The sequence below is a fragment of the Bos mutus genome, chromosome 9 (assembly GCF_027580195.1).
Source record: "Bos mutus isolate GX-2022 chromosome 9, NWIPB_WYAK_1.1, whole genome shotgun sequence".
NCBI lineage: Eukaryota > Metazoa > Chordata > Mammalia > Artiodactyla > Bovidae > Bos > Bos mutus.
The window spans coordinates 34,502,101-34,521,548 of NC_091625.1; the positions used below are offsets into that span (position 1 = coordinate 34,502,101).

Here is a 19,448-nt window from a genome sequence, read left to right on the forward strand (position 1 = left end):
GAAATGCAGTACTTGGATGCAATCTCAAAAATGACAGAATGATCTCTGTTGGTTTCCAAGGCAAACCATTCAATATCATGGTAATCCAAGTCTATGCCCCAGTAACGCTGAAGAAGCTGAATGGTTCTATGAAGACCTACAAGCCCTTCTAGAACTAACACCCAAAAAAGATGTCCTTTTCATTCTAGAGGACTGGAAAGCAAAAGGAGGAAGTCAGGAAACACCTGGAGTAACAGGCAAACTTGGCCTTGGAGTACAGAATGAAGCAGGACAAAGGATAATAGCGTTTTGCCAAAAGAATGCACTGATCATAGTAAACACCCTCTTCCATCAACAAAAGAGAATATTCTACATATGGACACTATCAGATGGTCAACACCGAAATCAGATTGATTATATTCTTTGAAGCCAAAGAAGGAGAAGCTCTATACAGTCAGCAAAAACAACCCCGGGAGCTGACTGTGGCTCAGATCATGAACTCCTTATTGCCAAATTCAGACTTAAACTGAAGAAAGTAGGGAAATCCACTAGACCATTCAGGTATGTCTTAAATCCCTTACAATTATACAGTGGAAGTGAGAAATAGATTTAAGGGACTAGATATGATAGAATGCCTGATGAACTATTGAGGGAGGTTCATGGCATTGTACAAGAAACAGGGATCAAGATCATCCTCCAAGAAAAAGAAATGCAAAAAAGCAAAATGGATGTCTGTGGAGGCCTTAAAAATAGCTGTGAAAAGAAGAGAAGAAAAAAGCAAAGGAGAAAAGGACAGATATACCCATTTGAATGCAGAGTTCCAAAGAATAGCAAGAAGAAATAAGAAAGCCTTCCTCAGTGATCAGTGCAAAGAAATAGAGGAAAACAACAGAATGGGAAAGACCAGAGATCTCTTCAAGAAAATTAGAGATACCAAGGAAACATTTCATGCAAAGATGGGCTCGATAAAGGACAGAAATCATATGGACCTAACAGAAGCAGAAGATATTAAGAAGAGGTGGCAAGAATACACAGAAGAACTGTACAAAATCACGACCCAGATAATCGCGATGGTGTGATCACTCACCTAGAGCCAGACATCCTGGAATGTGAAGTCAAGAGGGCCTTAGGAAGCATCAGAGTCAGACGTGACTGAAACAACTTAGCATGCACACACACACAACAAGAACACAGTGAAGAGTAAGAGACCTATTAGACATCCAGATGAGGATTGTAGGGAATGACTGGATATAGGAGGGCCTTGACAGTGACTTAAAAAAAAAATTCTTCAGCCTACAGATGACTCATCAATATATTTGGAGCCATTTGGTAGATGAGGCAACCTAGGGAGGGAGCATATACAGAGGAGAAAAGAGGCCAAAGGCTAAATCTGGAACCCTCCCATAATTAGAAGCTAGGAGGAAAAGAAGGACAAACAAAGATAAGAAATAGCTGCCTATAAAATAAGAGCAACAACTGGAGAATGTAGCATTCCAAAGCCACCTACAAATTACAGGATCTAGGCTTTGAGCTTTGGCTTTCTCATCTGTAAAACAGTACTTAACTATAAGAACTTGTGGGGAATGAATGAAACTATATATGTTAAGTACCTACCAGAAAACCTAGCCATGATAAATATTCAATAGAATAATAGTTGGCAAAATTTAGAATATTGTTTATACACATGACTGGGAAAGACTAGAGATCTCTTGAAGAAAATTAGAGATGCCAAGGGAACATTTCATGCAAAGATGGGCTCAATAAAGGACAGAAATGGCATGGATCTAACAGAAGCAGAAGATATTAAGAAGAGGTGGCAAGAGTACACAGAAGAACTGTACAAAAAAGATCTTCATGACCCAGGTAATCACGGAAAGTGTTGCACTCAATATGCCAGCAAATCTGGAAAACTCAGCAGTGGCCACAGGACTGGAAAAGGTCAGTTTTCATTCCAATCCCAAAGATAGGCAATGCCAAAGAATGCTCAAACTACCACACAATTGCACTCATTTCACACGCCAGTAAAGTAATGCTCAAAATTCTCCAAGCCAGGCTTCAGCAATACGTGAACCGTGAACTTCCAGATGTTCAAGCTGCTTTTAGAAAAGGCAGAGGAACCAGAGACCAAATTGCCATCTGCTGGATCATGGAAAAAGCAAGAGAGTTCCAGAAAAACATCTATTTCTGCTTTATTGACTATGCCAAAGCCTTTGACTGTGTAGATCACAATAAACTGTGGAAAATTCTTCAAAAGATGGGAATACCAGACCACCTGACCTGTCTCTTGAGAAATGTGTATGCAGGTCAGGAAGCAACAGTTAGAACTGGACATGGAACAACAGACTGGTTCCAAATAAGAAAAGGAGTATGTCAAGGCTGTATATTGTCACCCTGCTTATTTAACTTATATGCAGAGTACATCATGAGAAATGCTGGGCTGGAAGAAGCACAAGCTGGAATCAAGATTGCGGGAGAAATATCAATAACCTCAGATATGCAGATGACACCACCCTTACGGCAGAAAGTGAAGAGGAACTCAAAAGCCTCTTGATGAAGGTAAAAGAGGAGAGTGAAAAAGTTGGCTTAAAGCTCAACATTCAGAAAACGAAGATCATGGCATCTGGTCCCACCACTTCATGGGAAATAGATGGGGAAACAGTGAAAACAGTGTCAGACTTTATTTTTTTGGGCTCCAAAATCACTGCAGATGGTGACATGAATTTAAAAGATGCTTACTCCTTGGAAGGAAAGTTATGACCAACCTAGATAGCATATTGAAAAGCAGGAACATTACTTTGCCAACAAAGGTCTTTCTAGTCAAGGCCATGGTTTTTCCAGTGGTCACGTATGGATGTGAGAGTTGGACTGTGAAGAAAGCTGAGTGCTGAAGAATTGATGCTTTTGAACTGTGGTGTTGGAGAAGACTCTTGAGAGTCCCTTGGACTGCAAGGAGATCCAAGCAGTCCATCCTAACGGAGGTCAGTCCTGGGTGTTCATTGGAAGGACTGATGTTGAAGCTGAACCTCCAATACGACAGAGGATGAGATGGTTTGATGGCTTCATCGACTCGATGGACATAGGTTTGGGTGGATTCTGGGAGTTGGTGATGGACAGGGAACCGTGGCATGCTGCGGTTCATGGGGTCGCAAAGAGTCGGACACGACTGAGTGGCTGAATTGAACTGAACTGATTGGGCTATTTTCATACTGGAGTTAAGTAAAGATGAAAGTGTTCATTTATGAATATCTGAAGCCACAAAGTGGCAAGAGTAGGATTCACAGAAATAACAGAAAATCAATAGGTAATTGACGTTCATTTTGGAGTAATGTGTGTGTGTGTGTGTGTGTGCACGTGTGTGCTTACTCAATGACATCATGACTAAGTATATGTTAATTTCCAGACCATCTTAGAAGTTTCCTAAAAGGAGAGTTTGTGTGTGAAGGTTGGAGGGAGAAGAGAATAAAAAGAGTATTTATGAGTGCTTACTATGTGTCATTTACTACAATAGATTATTCAAATTTACTTACATAGACATCAGATCAGATCAGATCAGATCAGTCACTCAGTCATGTCCAACTCTTCGCGACCCCATGAATTGCAGCACACCAGGCCTCCCTGTCCATCACCAACTCCCGGAGTTCACTGAGACTCATGTCCATAGAGTCAGTGATGCCATCCAGCCATCTCATCCTCTGTCGTCCCCTTCTTCTCCTGCCCCCAATCCCTCCCAGCATCAGGGTCTTTTCCAATGAGTCAACTCTTTGCATGAGGTGGCCAAAGTACTGGAGTTTCAGCTTTAGCATCATTCCTTCCAAAGAACACCCAGGGCTGATCTCCTTCAGAATGGACTGGTTGGATCTCCTTGCAGTCCAAGGGATTCTCAAGAGTCTTCTCCAACACCGCAGTTCAAAAGCATCAATTCTTCAGCACTCAGCCTTCTTCACAGTCCAACTCTCACATCCATACATGACCTCAGGAAAAACCATAGCCTTGACTAGACGAACCTTTGTTGGCAAAGTAATGTCTCTGCTTTTGGATATGCTATCTAGGTTGGTCATAAGTTTCCTTCCAAGGAGTAAGCGTCTTTTAATTTCATGGCTGCAGTCACCATCTGCAGTGATTTTGGAGCCCAGGAAAATAAAGTCTGACACTGTTTCCACTGTTTCCCCATCTATTTCCCATGAAGTGGTGGGACCGGATGCCATGATCTTCGTTTTCTGAATGCTGAGCTTTAAGCCAACTTTTTCACTCTCCACTTTCACTTTCATCAAGAGGCTTTTGAGTTCCTCTTCACTTTCTGCCATAAGGGTGGTGTCATCTGCATATCTCAGGTTATTGAGATTTCTCCTGGCAATCTTGATTCCAGCTTGTGTTTCTTCCAGCCCAGCGTTTCTCATGATGTACTCTGCATAGAAGTTAAATAAACAGGGTGATAATATACAGCCTTGATGAACTCCTTTCCTACTTGGAACCAGTCTGTTGTTCCATGTCCAGTTCTAACTGTTGCTTCCTGACCTGCATACAAATTTCTCAAGAGCAGATCAGGTGGTCTGGTATTCCCATCTCTTTCAGAATTTTCCACAGTTTATTGTGATCCACACAGTCAAAGGCTTTGGCATAGTCAATAAAGCAGAAATAGATGTTTTTCTGGAACTCTCTTGCTTTTTCTATGATCCAGCGGATGTTGGCAATTTGATCTCTGGTTCCTCTGCCTTTTCTAAAACCATCTTGAACATCAGGAAGTTCACGGTTCACATATACTTCAGGAAACATGAGATAATATTAATATGTTCAATTTACTAAAGGGTGTTCTAAAAAATTTAAAATTTGAATAAAAGCAATAATCAATCAGAGATGCTAATTACCTATCAGTTTATTTTCTTCTCTTGAGTTAAAAATTATTAATTATAAAAGCTACTATTTATTGAGTATCCACTATGCTCAAGGAACTAGAGCTCATAATTTACATGTATTGTTTCATTTTCAAAATAGTCCCACAGAAAGATAGGTGCTATTATCACAATTTTATAGAAGATATACTTGAGGGAATTCCCTAACAGTCCAGTGGTTAGGACTCTGTCCTTTCACTGCTGAGGGTCCAGGTTCAATCCCTGGTCAGGGAACTAAGATCCTATAAGCTATGCAACATGGGGAAAAAATTTAAGAAATAGAAAAAAATTAAAAATAAATAAAAGAAGATATGTCAATACTTGAGACCCAATGGGTTTATGTAAGTTGTTTTAAAATATAGTTAATAAGTCATAAAACAAGACCATGGACTCTGGTTTTTCTCTAAAAAGGCCTCATTGCATTCACTATACTGTACTATCATCATAATATTTTGATAATTATTCTTCATGTTCAACCTTCCTAATGTTTTCACTTTCATTTATAAAGAAGTATTTTCTGCTTAAATAGTTCATTTCAAAATATATTAGAACAAGAAAGGATACATCCAGTTCTATGTTACTTTACACACTTACAAGATTTACAAATCCCTTATAAAATTTAAGCCAAGATCAAAACAAGCAAAACTCCAGTATTTCTGAGTCTAAAGCTTACCAGGGAACAACTTGCTTCTAATGCTATCAATGTACAATATGGGGGCAGGCAGTGTCAGCCAAACAAACAGTGTGGAGTCAGTCGGGCTGTATGCCAGCCAACAAAGGAAATGAATCTGTTCTGTTGTGGACTGAATGTCTGTGTTCCCCCTAAAGTTCACATTCTGAAGCCCTAACTCTCAATGTGATGGTATTAGGAGCAGGGGCCTTTTATACATGATTAAATTTAAATCAGGTCGTGAGGGTGGCATATTCATGGTGGGTTAGTGCCTGCATAAAAATATTGAGAGAGAGAGCTCTCACTCCCTCCACGCACACACATCAAGGATTGGCCAGGTGAGGAAACAGAGAGAGTGAAGGATTACAGGCCAGGAAGAAGGCCTTTACTAAGAACTGAATATTTGGGTACCTTGATCTTAGACTTCTTAGCCTAAAGAACTGTGATAAATAAATATCTGTTATTAAAAATGACCCAGTCTACAGTATTTTGTTATAGCAGCTTAAGCTGACTAATACACTAGGTAACATAGCTAACATAGAGCTGGAATTATATGTGATTCAGGACATTCAGAATAAGTCTAGATGGTCTTTCAAAGAACATAAAGAGTGTATTGATAGATTTTACAATTGCTACAGATCTCACGGAATATTCATGGCCATGTAGAGAATGAAATGAAAACAAAGAAATCAAGCAAAAGTGATCTCTGAGTTGACAGCAATTACTACCGGATAACTTAGAATTTAGGAATATATCAATTTTTTCAGTATTTCTAATACTTCCTCCTAATTATGTTTGAATTTGACTAAATAGTTCATATTTATACAACCTTTCTCCAGCTTTCAGCTGGAAATATGTACTTCCCCTTTGGAGTGATCTTGTGCACATGTCCTCCAATATGCAGCATAGGCTGCACAGTTTTGTTTTGAGTAAAATATCTGCTGAAATGTCTGCTGAGTGAGGGAGTAGGAAGGGGACTACATAGGGAAAGTCTTTTTATAAAAAATGAGCTGGAGAAAAAGAAACAAATAGAGACTAATGTTCTATCCTTGTTCAACTTTGCACTACCTAATGTTCATAATTTATTTATTGCTCACAGAAATTTACTAATAATGTTACTTCACTTTTAAAAAACTTTCTTAATTAGTGTGCTGCTGCTGCTAAGTCACTTCAGTCGTGTCCGACTCTGTGCGACCCCTGAGACGGCAGCCCACCAGGCTCCCCGGTCCCTGGGATTTTCCAGGCAAGAGTACTGGAGTGGGGTGCCATTGCCTTCTCCTAATTAGTGTAGGCATGCTTTATTATCTACTAGGCATGCTTTATTATCTAGTTCATGTTTATATAAAGTGTATGAAGGAAAGTTTCTTTTCAGAATAAGTTTTGAATTAAAATATTCTTTACTAAGAATCCTCTTGAGGCTACTGAATCCATCACTGATGATATGGAAACAGGAAGGCAGGGCTATCGGCAATGTCTCTGCTTCATTAGAAACTGTGGCTTTCTCTGTAAAACGCTAAAATCAATCTGTCACAATTTCAAGCGAAGTCACAATGAATCCATACTCAAACAGTAGAGTTAATGAATAACTGAAGTGATCAGGTTTAGATTCTGCTTCTTTCATTCAGCAAGCCTGGACTCCAGTGGGTCAGGCACTGCTTCGGGGACGGAAAAATAAGGTACACACCTGCTGCCCTTAGGATTCACTTTCTTGTGTGACAGAAAAATCCATCAGCAACTCATTGTACATCAGAGTCCTAACTGCTATAGCTTACTTCTAGGCAAATTGCTATGTATACACAGAGGAGATACATTAGTCTGCTTGGGTTGCCATAATGGAATGCATGGTTTAACAAACATAAACACATTTCTCATCCTTCTAGAACCTGAGAAGCTAAGATCAAAGTGCCAGAAGATTAAGGCTTGCAGAGGTCCACCTTCTCACTGGATCCTCACATGATGGAGTAAGAGACAAGTTCTCTGGTGTCTCTTTTTACAAGGGCACAAATCCCATCATGAGGGCCCCAATCCCATCATGAGGGCCCCATACTCATGACCTCATCTTACCCTTTTTACCTCCAAAGTCCCACCTTAAAATACTATCACATTGGGGGTTAGAACTTCAACATATGAATATTAGGGAACACAACATTCAGTCCCTAAGAGGAGGGATGTGTTAACGCTGCCTACGATTATGGAGTAGGGCATTGCAGAAGAATTGACCCCTGAGGTCTCAGAATGGGCATGAGAGGTCACCAGTGAAGTAACAGTGAAGGCATACTTTGTAGAAAGAATAGCAGGGGAAAAAAAAACACAGGGGGAAGAATGAAAGGTGATTGCTGCATCATGGATAGAATAAGGAGTAACTATAGGATAGGAAACAGTGAGGCAGAAAAGTAGTTTGAGACCAGATTATAGAAAGGCCTGAGCATGACTCTGAGAAGCTTAAAATTTCTTTGTATGGGTAGCAGGAAGCTGATGAAATTGTGTGTGTGTTATTAACAAAGTTTGTTTGGACTAAAGTACTACAACTAAATTTAATATTTAAAATTGATTTTTATAAGTTTTTATGATAAAATAACATCAAACTTTGAGAAAGCAATAACACAAAGAACTCCTGTATAGTCTTTACACAGATTTACCAATTATTACTATTTGGCCACATATACATTATTCTCTCTCTCTCTCTCTCTCTCTATATATATATATATACACATATATGTTATATATATAACATGTTATATATATAACATATATATATTTCTTATATAGACACATAGATATGCATGGGTATGTATACACACACACAAATATATATCAGATCAGATCAGATAAGATCAGTTGCTCAGTCGTGTCCGACTCTTTGCTACCCCATGAATTGCAGCATGCCAGGCCTCCCTGTCCATCACCAACTCCCGGAGTTCACTGAGACTCATGTCCATAGAGTCAGTGATGCCATCCAGCCATCTCATCCTCTGTCGTCCCCTTCTCCTCCTGCCCTCAATCCCTCCCAGCATCAAAGTCTTTTCCAATGAGTCAACTCTTCGCATGAGGTGGCCAAAGTACTGGAGTTTCAGCTTTAGCATCATTCCTTCCAAAGAAATCCCAGGGCTGATCTCCTTCAGAATGGACTGGTTGGATCTCCTTGCAGTCCAAGGCACTCTCAAGAGTCTTCTCCAACACCACAGTTCAAAAGCATCAATTCTTCGGCACTCAGCCTTCTTCACAGTCCAACTCTCACATCCATACATGACCACAGGAAAAACCATAGCCTTGACTAGACGGACCTTTGTTGGCAAAGTAATGTCTCTGCTTTTGAATATGCTATCTAGGTTGGTCATAACTTTCTTTCCAAGGAGTAAGTGTCTTTTACTTTCTTGGCTGCAGTCACCATCTGCAGTGATTTTGGAGCCCCCCAAAATAAAGTCTGACACTGTTTCCACTGTTTCCCCATCTATTTCCCATGAAGTGATGGAACCGGATGCCATGATCTTTATTTTCTGAATGTTGAGCTTTAAGCCAACTTTTTCACTCTCCACTTTCACTTTCATCAAGAGGCTTTTGAGTTCCTCTTCACTTTCTGCCATAAGGGTGGTGTCATCTGCATATCTCAGGTTATTGAGATTTCTCCCGGCAATCTTGATTCCAGCTTGTGCTTCTTCCAGTCCAGCGTTTCTCATGATGTACACTGCATAGAAGTTAAATAAGCAGGGTGACAATATACAGCCTTGACGTACTCCTTTTCCTATTTGGAACCAGTCTGTTGTTCCATGTCCAGTTCTAACTGTTGCTTCCTGACCTGCATATAGGTTTCTCAAGAGGCAGGTGAGGTGGTCTGGTATTCCAAACTCTTTCAAAATTTTCCACAGTTTATTGTGATCCACACAGTCAAAGGCTTTGGCATAGTCAATAAAGCAGAAATAGATGTTTTTCTGGAACTCTCTTGCTTTTTCCATGATCCGGCGGATGTTGGCAATTTGATCTCTGGTTCCTCTGCCTTTTCTAAAATCAGCTTGAAGAACTGGAATTTCACATATTGCTGAAGCCTGGCTTGGAGAATTTTGAGCATTACTTTACTAGTATGTGAGATGAGTGCAATTGTGTGGTAGTTTGAGCATTCCTTGGCATTGCCTATCTTAGGGATTGGAATGAAAACTGACCTTTTCCAGTCCTGTGGCCACTGCTGAATTTTCCAAATTAGCTGGCATATTGAGGGCAGCACTTTCACAGCATCATCTTTCAGGATTTGGAATAGCTCAACTGGAATTCCATCACCTCCACTAGCTTTGTTCGTAGTGATGCTTTCTAAGGCCCACTTGACTTCACATTCCAGGATGTCTGGCTCTAGGTCAGCGATTATACCATCGTGATTATCTGGGTCGTGAAGATCTTTTTTGTACAGTTCTTCTGTGTATTCTTGCCATCTCTTCTTAATATCTTCTGCTTCTGTTAGGCCCATACCATTTCTGTCCTTTATTGAGCCCATCATTGCATGAAATGTTCCTTTGGTATCTCTGATTTTCTTGAAGAGATCCCTAGTCTTTCCCATTCTGTTGTTTTCCTCTATTTCTTTGCATTGATCGCTGAAGAAGGCTTTCTTATCCCTTCTTGCTATTCTTTGGAACTCTGCATTCAGATGTTTATATCTTTCCTTTTCTCCTTTGCTTTGTACTCACAGGTATATACACACATTTTTTTCTGAACTAATTGAGAGTAGTTCATCCTTTTACCTCTTAATAGTTCAGTGTGTATTTTCCAAGAATAAAGACATTCTCTTTTATAACCAAATTATAATTTTCAAATTCAAGAAATTTTAATCCATATAATTCCAATTTTGTCAACTGTTCTGATAATGACTTTTACACTATGAAAAATTTTACCCTGTAGAATCAAATCCGGAAGCATGTATTGCATTTCATTTTCTTGTCTTTTTCATGTCCTTTAATCTGCAAAGTTCCTCAGCCTTCTTTTTCATGATAATGGCATTTTTAAAAAGCATTGAGAGTTTTTAAAGAAAATGATATGTTAAAAATACCTTATTATTGAAAAATGACTAAGGTCAGTGAAAAAGAGATGAATGAATGAAAAAATAAGGGGCAGAGAGGTGATTTGGGAGACATAAACAGCTTGAGGTGATAAAGATTCAGTGGGAGGGTGAAAAGGGCACCCACATGGGAAATTCAACAGCATTCAGTGCCGATTTTGTGCGAAAAGTAAAGAAATTAAAGTTTGCTTCTAGCTTGGTCCATTCAATGGATGGTGATAGGATCATAAGTAAAGATTTTGCCTTCTGTTTGATTCTAGGTTGAAGGAGGATAACCAGTTTTGCTTTTGAGTGCTAAGTGGATCTAGGTATCATGCAGTTGGAAATAAGACACAGAACTCTGGTAAGATATCTAGGGTAGAGAAAGAGTACCTGAAGAATAACAAACCTAAATAGCCTATCTTCTGCTTAGCTTTCCATCTTCCAGCTGAGACTTGTACACAGGAGATGCTTAAGATGGATTGTAGCCTGACAACCATCTCACAGTAGCTTAAAGTGAAGTTGCTCAGTCGTGTCCGACTCTTTGTGACCCCATAGACTGTAGCCTATCAGGTTCCTCCATCCATGGGATTTTCCAGGCAAGAGTACTGGAGTGGATTGCCACTTCCTTCTCCAGGGGATCTTCCCGACCCAGGAATCGAACCCGGGTCTCCTGCATTGCAGGCAGACACTTTACCGTCTGAGCCACCCAGGAAGCCACCAGTAGCTTAAGGGAAAGGCAAAAGGGTGGTCAAGTTTTCTTCCAGGCAGATGAAGGCTGGGAGGACTCTGGGGATTTCCCTGCAGAATTGAGGAAGCCCTGAGCTGATCAGGGCAGCTCCTCCCTGCTGCAGAGACTCAAATAGGAATTAATAGGGTCCCAGAGGAACAACGCTTTGTACCAGCTTCACAATCCCCCATCCAGAATTTCCAAATCCAGAGAACTCCTATAGAACCTTTCACCTATACTTCTCTTCTACTGTCCTGTCCTGCACCCGCTGTGGGGTTGGGAGGGAGTGTGCAAAAAGGAATCAGACCATCCAGTTGGTCATTTATTGGCTCATCATTTATTCATCTATTCAAGAAATATATAGTGAATGTCTATATAGTGAATGCCAGATGCTGAGCTAGGTTCTTCAAGTATGGCAATTAACAAACATATTTGACATCATCATTGCATTTCCAATCTATCAAGGGAAACATTAAATAAATAATTAACTAAAATTGTTAAGTGCTACAAATGGGGATGCTGAGTGCAGTCAGAGTGTGTGAGGGAGAGGCCCAGCTTGGTGTAGAGGCTCAGGGAAGTCTTCCCAGAAAAGGTGACACAAGAAGGTGAGGAGGAGGCAGCTGGGTAAAAAGGGTGAGGAAGCAGGGAGGATGAGGTAGAGAGAATGCCAGGCAAAGCAAACTGTATAAAAAGAACCCAAGGCAGGAATGTGGAAGTGAACATTTGCCTAAATGTGGAAGTGAAAGTGTTAACTGTGGCTAAAAGGAAAAGAGCACACCTGGGGTGAGGTCTTTATGCTAAGAGATAATCAGCCACTGGTGAGGGGCGCGGGGAGGGCGGTTACTGGAAGGATGTGACAGCTACTGCCTATCAGGTCTCTCTGGTTGTGAAGTGGAGAAGAGATTAGAAGATCAAAGGTGAATGTATGAAGAACAGAATAATACAGTTTTTCCCTCTTGGGGCACACAGACATTTATTAATAATATAAGAGGTAATATAGAAACATAGCAAACGAGCATGACCCTGAGCAGGGCTGGACCTCCCTGCTCCTGAAACACAGCCTAGATCCACATGGGTAAGGCCAGGGATTCTAGAAGTCCTGGCCATCTCCAGGGAAGAAGAGGAACAAGACTCCCTCTCCAGGTAAGTCCTCAGGACTGCCTTGACCTCCAAGGGAGAAGAAACCTGACCCCAGTTTGCCTGCTCTCTCTCTCTTTATGCCAGCACATAACACCAACTCCAAAATCTTTCAGCCTGACCCAGTAATCCAACTACTGCTCTATAATCAAAGAATGCTCTATCTCTTAGGACCTTGCTCCATATTTTCTGTTTGCACAGTATCTGAATAAAAATCATACTTGAGATGATTTCACCTTTAAATTTACTGCCTATAAAAGCTCATCATAAGATGGCTGTGAAGTTTGCATTAAGAATCATAATCATATGTTATCATATATAAACGACTTCACTCAACTAGAGTAGCATTTACTCTGGCTTACTTCCATATGCCAAGACTTTAATGCTGCCTGCTGGCAACAGGAACACTACTGGAATTCATTCTTGAACAGAACTTTTTCTGAACTGGAACTTGACACTAAAAAGCAGTGAAGAAAACTTGTTACCATTCATTTATTTTGGACTTAAATTCAAAGGGTGAGAGGAACAGGAAGGACAATAGTTCTTTGACACAAGCAAGTTAGTAGAAGGCCAAAAATCTCTTTATTAGACTTGATAGCCTGAGGCAGAATAGTCAGGAAAACAATTTTGCAAAGTAGATCTTTGCAAGGGAGGGGAAAGATAAGATAAATATATGTAATGAAGCATATTAAGCAACTGCAAATGTTGTACCTGGACCCTCTAAATTCTAAAAATTCCCAGCTCTTCATTCATGTGGAATTTGATAAAAAAAGAGTGATAAAATTATATATTCAGAAGTTAAAGGAACTTGGACATTTGAAGTTGAACTTTTTTGCTTTCATTTTTGCATTTATATGGAAATCATATTCAAATATGACATGAAATGAGTACTGTATTATTAAAGCAGCTGTTATTATTATTCCCAAAATAGTAACAGCCACTTAAAATGTACTACTTGAAACTTACTCTTCAAGCATGATTCTATTACTTCCACTTATTTCCTAATTGTGACTTTGGGCCCCAAAGGACAACAGCAACTTTCAGAAGCATAAATTTAGTAGTTTAGTGCTGAATAAAATGTCTTCCTGGAAGATGTGAAAGTGTGTCTACACTTTACTTTCTTATTACTGTACAGATCTTCCTAAGATAAACTTACACTCTTTTTTTGGACTAAGATTTATGAATAACTGTCAAATTAAAAAGAAATGGTTTGAACAAAAGCAAATTATTAGCAGACCAGCAGATTATTAAAATTCCACAACTGTATTTCCATCTCATGTTCTACATTATGGTTGTCCACAGACAACCACTGCCAAAACACTAGCAGTCTCAGAAAACAGAAAAGTGTGCAAAGCAATTTTCTTTTAGACCATGTTAATTTTACTTTCTGAACTTCAATATTCACAGTATATTATGGAATTTATTTCTCTACCCACCTCTTCACTACCCACAAATGCGGCACACATTTCTTTTTTCTTCCTTACTCTGTGCACCATTCAACCCAGAAATCTGAAAAGGAGGAAATTCAGAAGGGCAGAGTCTACAAAGCTGACTTAACTTGGCTTATATTCTTAAAAATTTTGGCCTAGAATAGCCAGATACATTCTAATCATAATAGTTATAAGACTCAGACGAGCTCAAATTCTACAAAATCAATGATTTTTCTTCTTTTTTAATGTAAGCAGACTTTCCAGATGAGAGAGTTTAATACTCTTTTAGTTTATCATGCCTTGGGGTCATTTTGTTCCCATAATTTTATAAACCTATAATTACAGATAACTTTTAATTGGTTCAAATTATTCTTAAAACCATGAGAGGGAGAAAAACCGCTAGTTGTTCCTCAATATTCAGCCCTTCCTTCTTTCCCCAGAATTTTAGGTGAACACAAAATCACTTTATCTAGAGACTCATTTCTCTAGCAAACCAAGTTTTGCCATTGGCATGTGAGTGGATATGACTGTGGGATTTTTTAGGTCACATTAGAAAACTGCTTTACTTCCTCGTTACCTATATTTATTACTTAATAATACTTACTTAGAGATACCAAGGGGACATTTCATGCAAAAATGGGCTCGATAAAGGACAGAAATGGTATGGACCTAACAGAAGCAGAAGATATTAAGAAGAGGTGGCAAGAATACACAGAAGAACTGTACAAAAAAGATCTTCACGACCCAGATAATCACGATGGTGTGATCACTCATCTAGAGCCAGACATCCTGGAATGTGAAGTCAAGTAGGCCTTAGAAAGCATCACTACGAACAAAGCTAGTGGAGGTGATGGAATTCCAGTTGAGCTATTTCAAATCCTGAAAGATGAGGCTGTGAAAGTGCTGCACTCAATATGCCAGCAAATTTGGAAAACTCAGCAGTGGCCGCAGGACTGGAAAAGGTCAGTTTTCATTCCAATCCCAAAGAAAGGCAATGCCAAAGAATGCTCAAACTACCACACAATTGCACTCATCTCACATGCTAGTAAAGTAATGCTCAAAATTCTCCAAGCCAGGCTTCAGCAATATGTGAACCGTGAACTTCCTGATGTTCAAGCTGGTTTTAGAAAAGGTAGAGGAACCAGAGATCAAATTGCCAACATCCGCTGGATCATTGAAAAAGCAAGAGAGTTCCAGAAAAACATCTATTTCTGCTTTATTGACTATGCCAAAGCCTTTGACTTTGTGGATCACAATAAACTGTGGAAAATTTTGAAAGAGATTGGAATACCAGACCACCTCACCTGCCTTTTGAGAAACCTATATGCAGGTCAGGAAGCAACAGTTAGAACTGGACATGGAACAACAGACTGGTTCCAAATAGGAAAAGGAGTATGTCAAGGCTGTATATTATCCCCCTGCTTATTTAACTTACATGCAGAGTACATCATGAGAAATGCTGGACTGGAAGAAACACAAGCTGGAATCAAGATTGTTGGGAGAAATATCAATAACCTCAGATATGCAGATGACACCACCCTTATGGCAGAAAGTGAAGAGTCGAAAGCCTCTTGATGAAAGTGAAAGTGGAGAGTGAAAAAGTTGGCTTAAAGCTCAACATTCAGAAAACGAAGATCATGGAATCCGGTCCCACCACTTCATGGGAAATGGGGAAACAGTGGAAACAGTGTCAGACTTTATTTTGGGGGGCTCCAAAATCACTGCAGATGGTGACTGCAGCCATGAAATTAAAAGACACTTACTTCTTGGAAGGAAAGTTATGACCAACCTAGATAGCATATTCAAAAGCAGAGACATTACTTTGCCAACAAAGGTTCATCTAGTCAAGGCTATGGTTTTTCCTATGGTCATGTATGGATATGAGAGTTGGCCTGTGAAGAAGGCTGAGTGCTGAAGAATTGATGCTTTTGAACTGTGGTGTTGGAGAAGACCCTTGAGAGTCCCTTGGACTGCAAGGAGATCCAACCAGTCCATTCTGAAGGAGATCAGCCCTGGGATTTCTTTGGAAGGAATGATGCTGAAGCTGAAACTCCAGTACTTTGGCCACCTGATGTAAAGAGCTGACTCACTGGAAAAGACTCTGATGCTGGGAGGGATTGGGGGCAGGAGGAGAAGGGGACGACAGAGGATGAGATGGCTGGATGGCATCACTGACTCGATAGACGTGAGTCTGAGTGAACTCCGGGAGTTGGTGATGGACAGGGAGGCCTGGAGTGCTGCGATTCATGGGGTCGCAAAGAGTCGGACACGACTGAGCGACTGAACTGAACTGAACTGAATACTTAATAATTTACAAATTGATATCGTCCAGGCAAACCAGGATGGTTAATCACCATGTCTGAACCTTTTACCCAAACCCCAATTACAAAGGTTTAGCAAGAATTTATTAAAAGGCTGATGGTCACAGACCACATCTAAATTCCAGAGAACTCCATCGTGGTGGGAGACGATTCCTTATGAGACCAAAGTTGCTAGAGAAACTCTGCCTCTTCCTCCAAGTCACCTTTTCCCGGGTTTGACAAAAAGTGAATTTGCTGGAAATGGTCCAGATAATTTACCCTAAGAAGATTCATAAGCAGAGCCTTGCAAGGAGATGGGAGAACACATCTGAGAAGGAAATGCAATTCTGTCATCTTGAAGCATGTGCTGTTGTTGTTTAGTCACTCAGTCCTGTCTGACTCTTTGTGAACCCATGGATTGTAGCCCACCAGGCTTCTCTGCCCATGGGATTTCCCAGGCAAGAATACTGGAGTGGGTTGCCATTTCCTTCTCCAGGGGATCTTCCCTACCCAGGGATTGCATTGACAGGTGGATTCAACCCAAGGATCAAACCCATGTCTCCTGCATTGGCAGTGTATTCTTAACCACTGAGATACCACAGAAGACCAAAGCATGTGTAGCTAATCAAATAATCCTAAAATATTACCTATCAAAGGTCTGGAGCCTCCCTGGTGGCTCAGACAGTAAAGAATCTGCCCGCAATGCAGGATCCCTGGGTCAGGAAGATCCCCTAGAGAAGGGAATGGCTACCCACTCCAGTATTCTTGCCTGGAGAATTCCACAGACAGAGAAGCCTGGTAGGATACAGTCCATGGGGTTGCAAAGAGTTGGACAAGACTGAGCGAGGAACACACTTATTATAGGTCCTCAGTGTGGTCATTAATTATTTACAATCTACCAAAATTAGTGTCTTAACCTGCGTGCCCCCAGAAGCTGACCCTGGGTCAGGTATTGGACTGCAAGTAGTTTATTTAGGAGATGATCCCAAAAGGCACTAGTGACAGGCTGGGGAAAGAGAAGGAGGAAAGGAAGCCAGTATAGGCGTGACGATAAGCAGGTTACTCACAAAGGCAGCTGGGACTACATCCCACTGGGACCTCTGAGTGATTTTCATGCATCAGAGTTGTTCTCCACCAGAAAGGAAAGGAAGCTGGGATGTTTATCCCTCCAATTCTCTAGCATTTTGGCCTGGCAGTAGGAAGCCTTCAGCATCATTGAAACAGTGAATGTCCAGGGAATGTGGACAGAATGTAGACCAACAATCCTGCTATAATGGACCATCCAAATTATATCCTGCGTCTTACCACTTCTTATCTTTTCTACAGTGACAACCCTAGTCCAAGCCAATGTCAACTCTCTCCTGAAATGCTGCAGCTGCTTCCTCATTGGCGTCCTTGCCTGTATTCTTCCACCCCACCAAATCCCCACAAAACAGCCCAAATGATTTTTCCAAAGCATGATTCCAATTATATCATCCTTACTCTGCCAAAAATTCAGAGATTACAGAACAGAATCCAGCTTCCATACAGACTTCAAAGCCTTTTGCATGATCTTCTGCCCCACTATTTCTGACCTCATCCCCTCAGCAAAGTTAGTTGACTACCCAGTCACCCACTCTGTGTTGATTAGCCTTGTCTCAACCTTTGTTCTGTTGTTCCTTCTGTTAATATTGCTCTTTTCAGTGGATCACCTTCTAACCACACAGGTATAACTCAAATATCACCTCCCACAAAGGCCTCCTCTTGATATCTTAGCCCTAATCACCTTATAAACTGCCTTTCCTTAGAGCATTTATCAGTCCCCATAATTATCTTTTTATATGCTTTCATATTTCTTGTCTGCACACAAGAAAGTAAACCCCTGACAGTCAGGGATTTGGCATGCCTTATTCAAAGCTATGGGGCTTCCCAGGTGGTACAGTGGTAAAGAGTCCGCCCACCAATGCAAAGAGACACAGAAGATGCAGATTCAGTCCCTGGTTTGGAAAGAAACCCTGGGAGAGGGAATGGCTACTCACTCCAGAGTTCTTGCCTGGAGAATTCCATGGACAGAGGAGCATGGCGGGCTACAGTCCATGGGGTCACAAAGAGTCAGACATGACTGAGCAGCTGGGCATGCTCGCAGGCATTCAAAGCTATATCCCCAGTACCTAGAACATACTAGGGATTTCAGAAATATTCGTCACTGAAAAAATGTTTCCAAGGTTAATGAGGTTGAATGAAAGGGCCCCTCTGTCTTATACATTGTAAACATAACTTCAATATACCCTGTTTATCGTTGGTCTACAACAATAAAGAAGAGATGGTTTGCTAAGAAAAGGCAAAACTGGTGAGATTATGGAAAATTTTTCATCAGTGGCGTCCCAGTTAATGGAGTTCTACTTCTGAAGAGGTTTTTAATGATAATGTTCTAGCTATTTTTAGAAAGAAAATAAAATGACAACTTCCAATTTTTCTTTTTCCCTTTAAGTAAACCCATTTGTAGCTTTCAGTTAAAATTGTTCTGTTCCAGGGTTTAGTCATGCATTGAAAAATTACTGAAACTAACAACATCAGAAAACATAACAATTTCCAGGAGGTAAATTATTGCTTTCTGAAAATCTAAAAGCTTTTCTTGTTTAAATATTTAAATTAAGGTGGTTATATTTTATTTTCCATGTGGTATTTCCTGCCTTCTCTTTCTACACATTGGCTGATTTAGTCATTAGATCACATCTCATCTTATATAAAGACCCTGAAATTAAAAAATGTTTGGGATAAAGTCAGCAAATTTTAAACAGGAAAAAAATAAATGCACACTGTCAGGGTTCAATAGGATGCTGATGGCAGAACACTCCACAGTGAGAGTCAAAGCCCCTCACATACAGCCCCCACATTCCAACCTTCCCCCTCCCCCTTCTTCCCCTGCCCATGCCACTGACTTTGTCTATACTTGCTCATCTCCAATGCTCTCCTCTAATGCCTTTTGTCTTCCTTCAAGTCCCAGCCTGTGTCCCCTCTTCTATAAAGCTCTCTCCAAACCCCCCAGGGAATCACTAGGTGCTTTTTTTTTCCTGTGCTGAGTGCTCAGCTTGTATTGGGTAAAACATGCCTAATGTCCCCCTTTTCAAATGGCATTGTAATGTCCTACCTCCCACTGGATAATCTCTCAGGGCAGGAACTGTGGCTTTATCCTGGAATCCTCCATTATATTTTACTGGGAAGTCTCAATGTGTGTGTGCGTGTGAGCGTGCATGCTGAGTCATGTCTGACTCTTTACAACCCCACGGACTGTAGCCTTCCAGGCACCTCTG

General features: G+C 40.6%; 1 non-coding gene across 1 annotated transcript; it reads right to left on the bottom strand.

Moving 5' to 3' along the window:
- Window positions 1-11,201: 11,201 nt before the first annotated feature.
- Window positions 11,202-11,273, bottom strand: TRNAC-GCA (transfer RNA cysteine (anticodon GCA)). Its single transcript has one exon. It is a non-coding gene; the product is annotated as a tRNA-Cys (tRNA).
- Window positions 11,274-19,448: the final 8,175 nt, after the last annotated feature.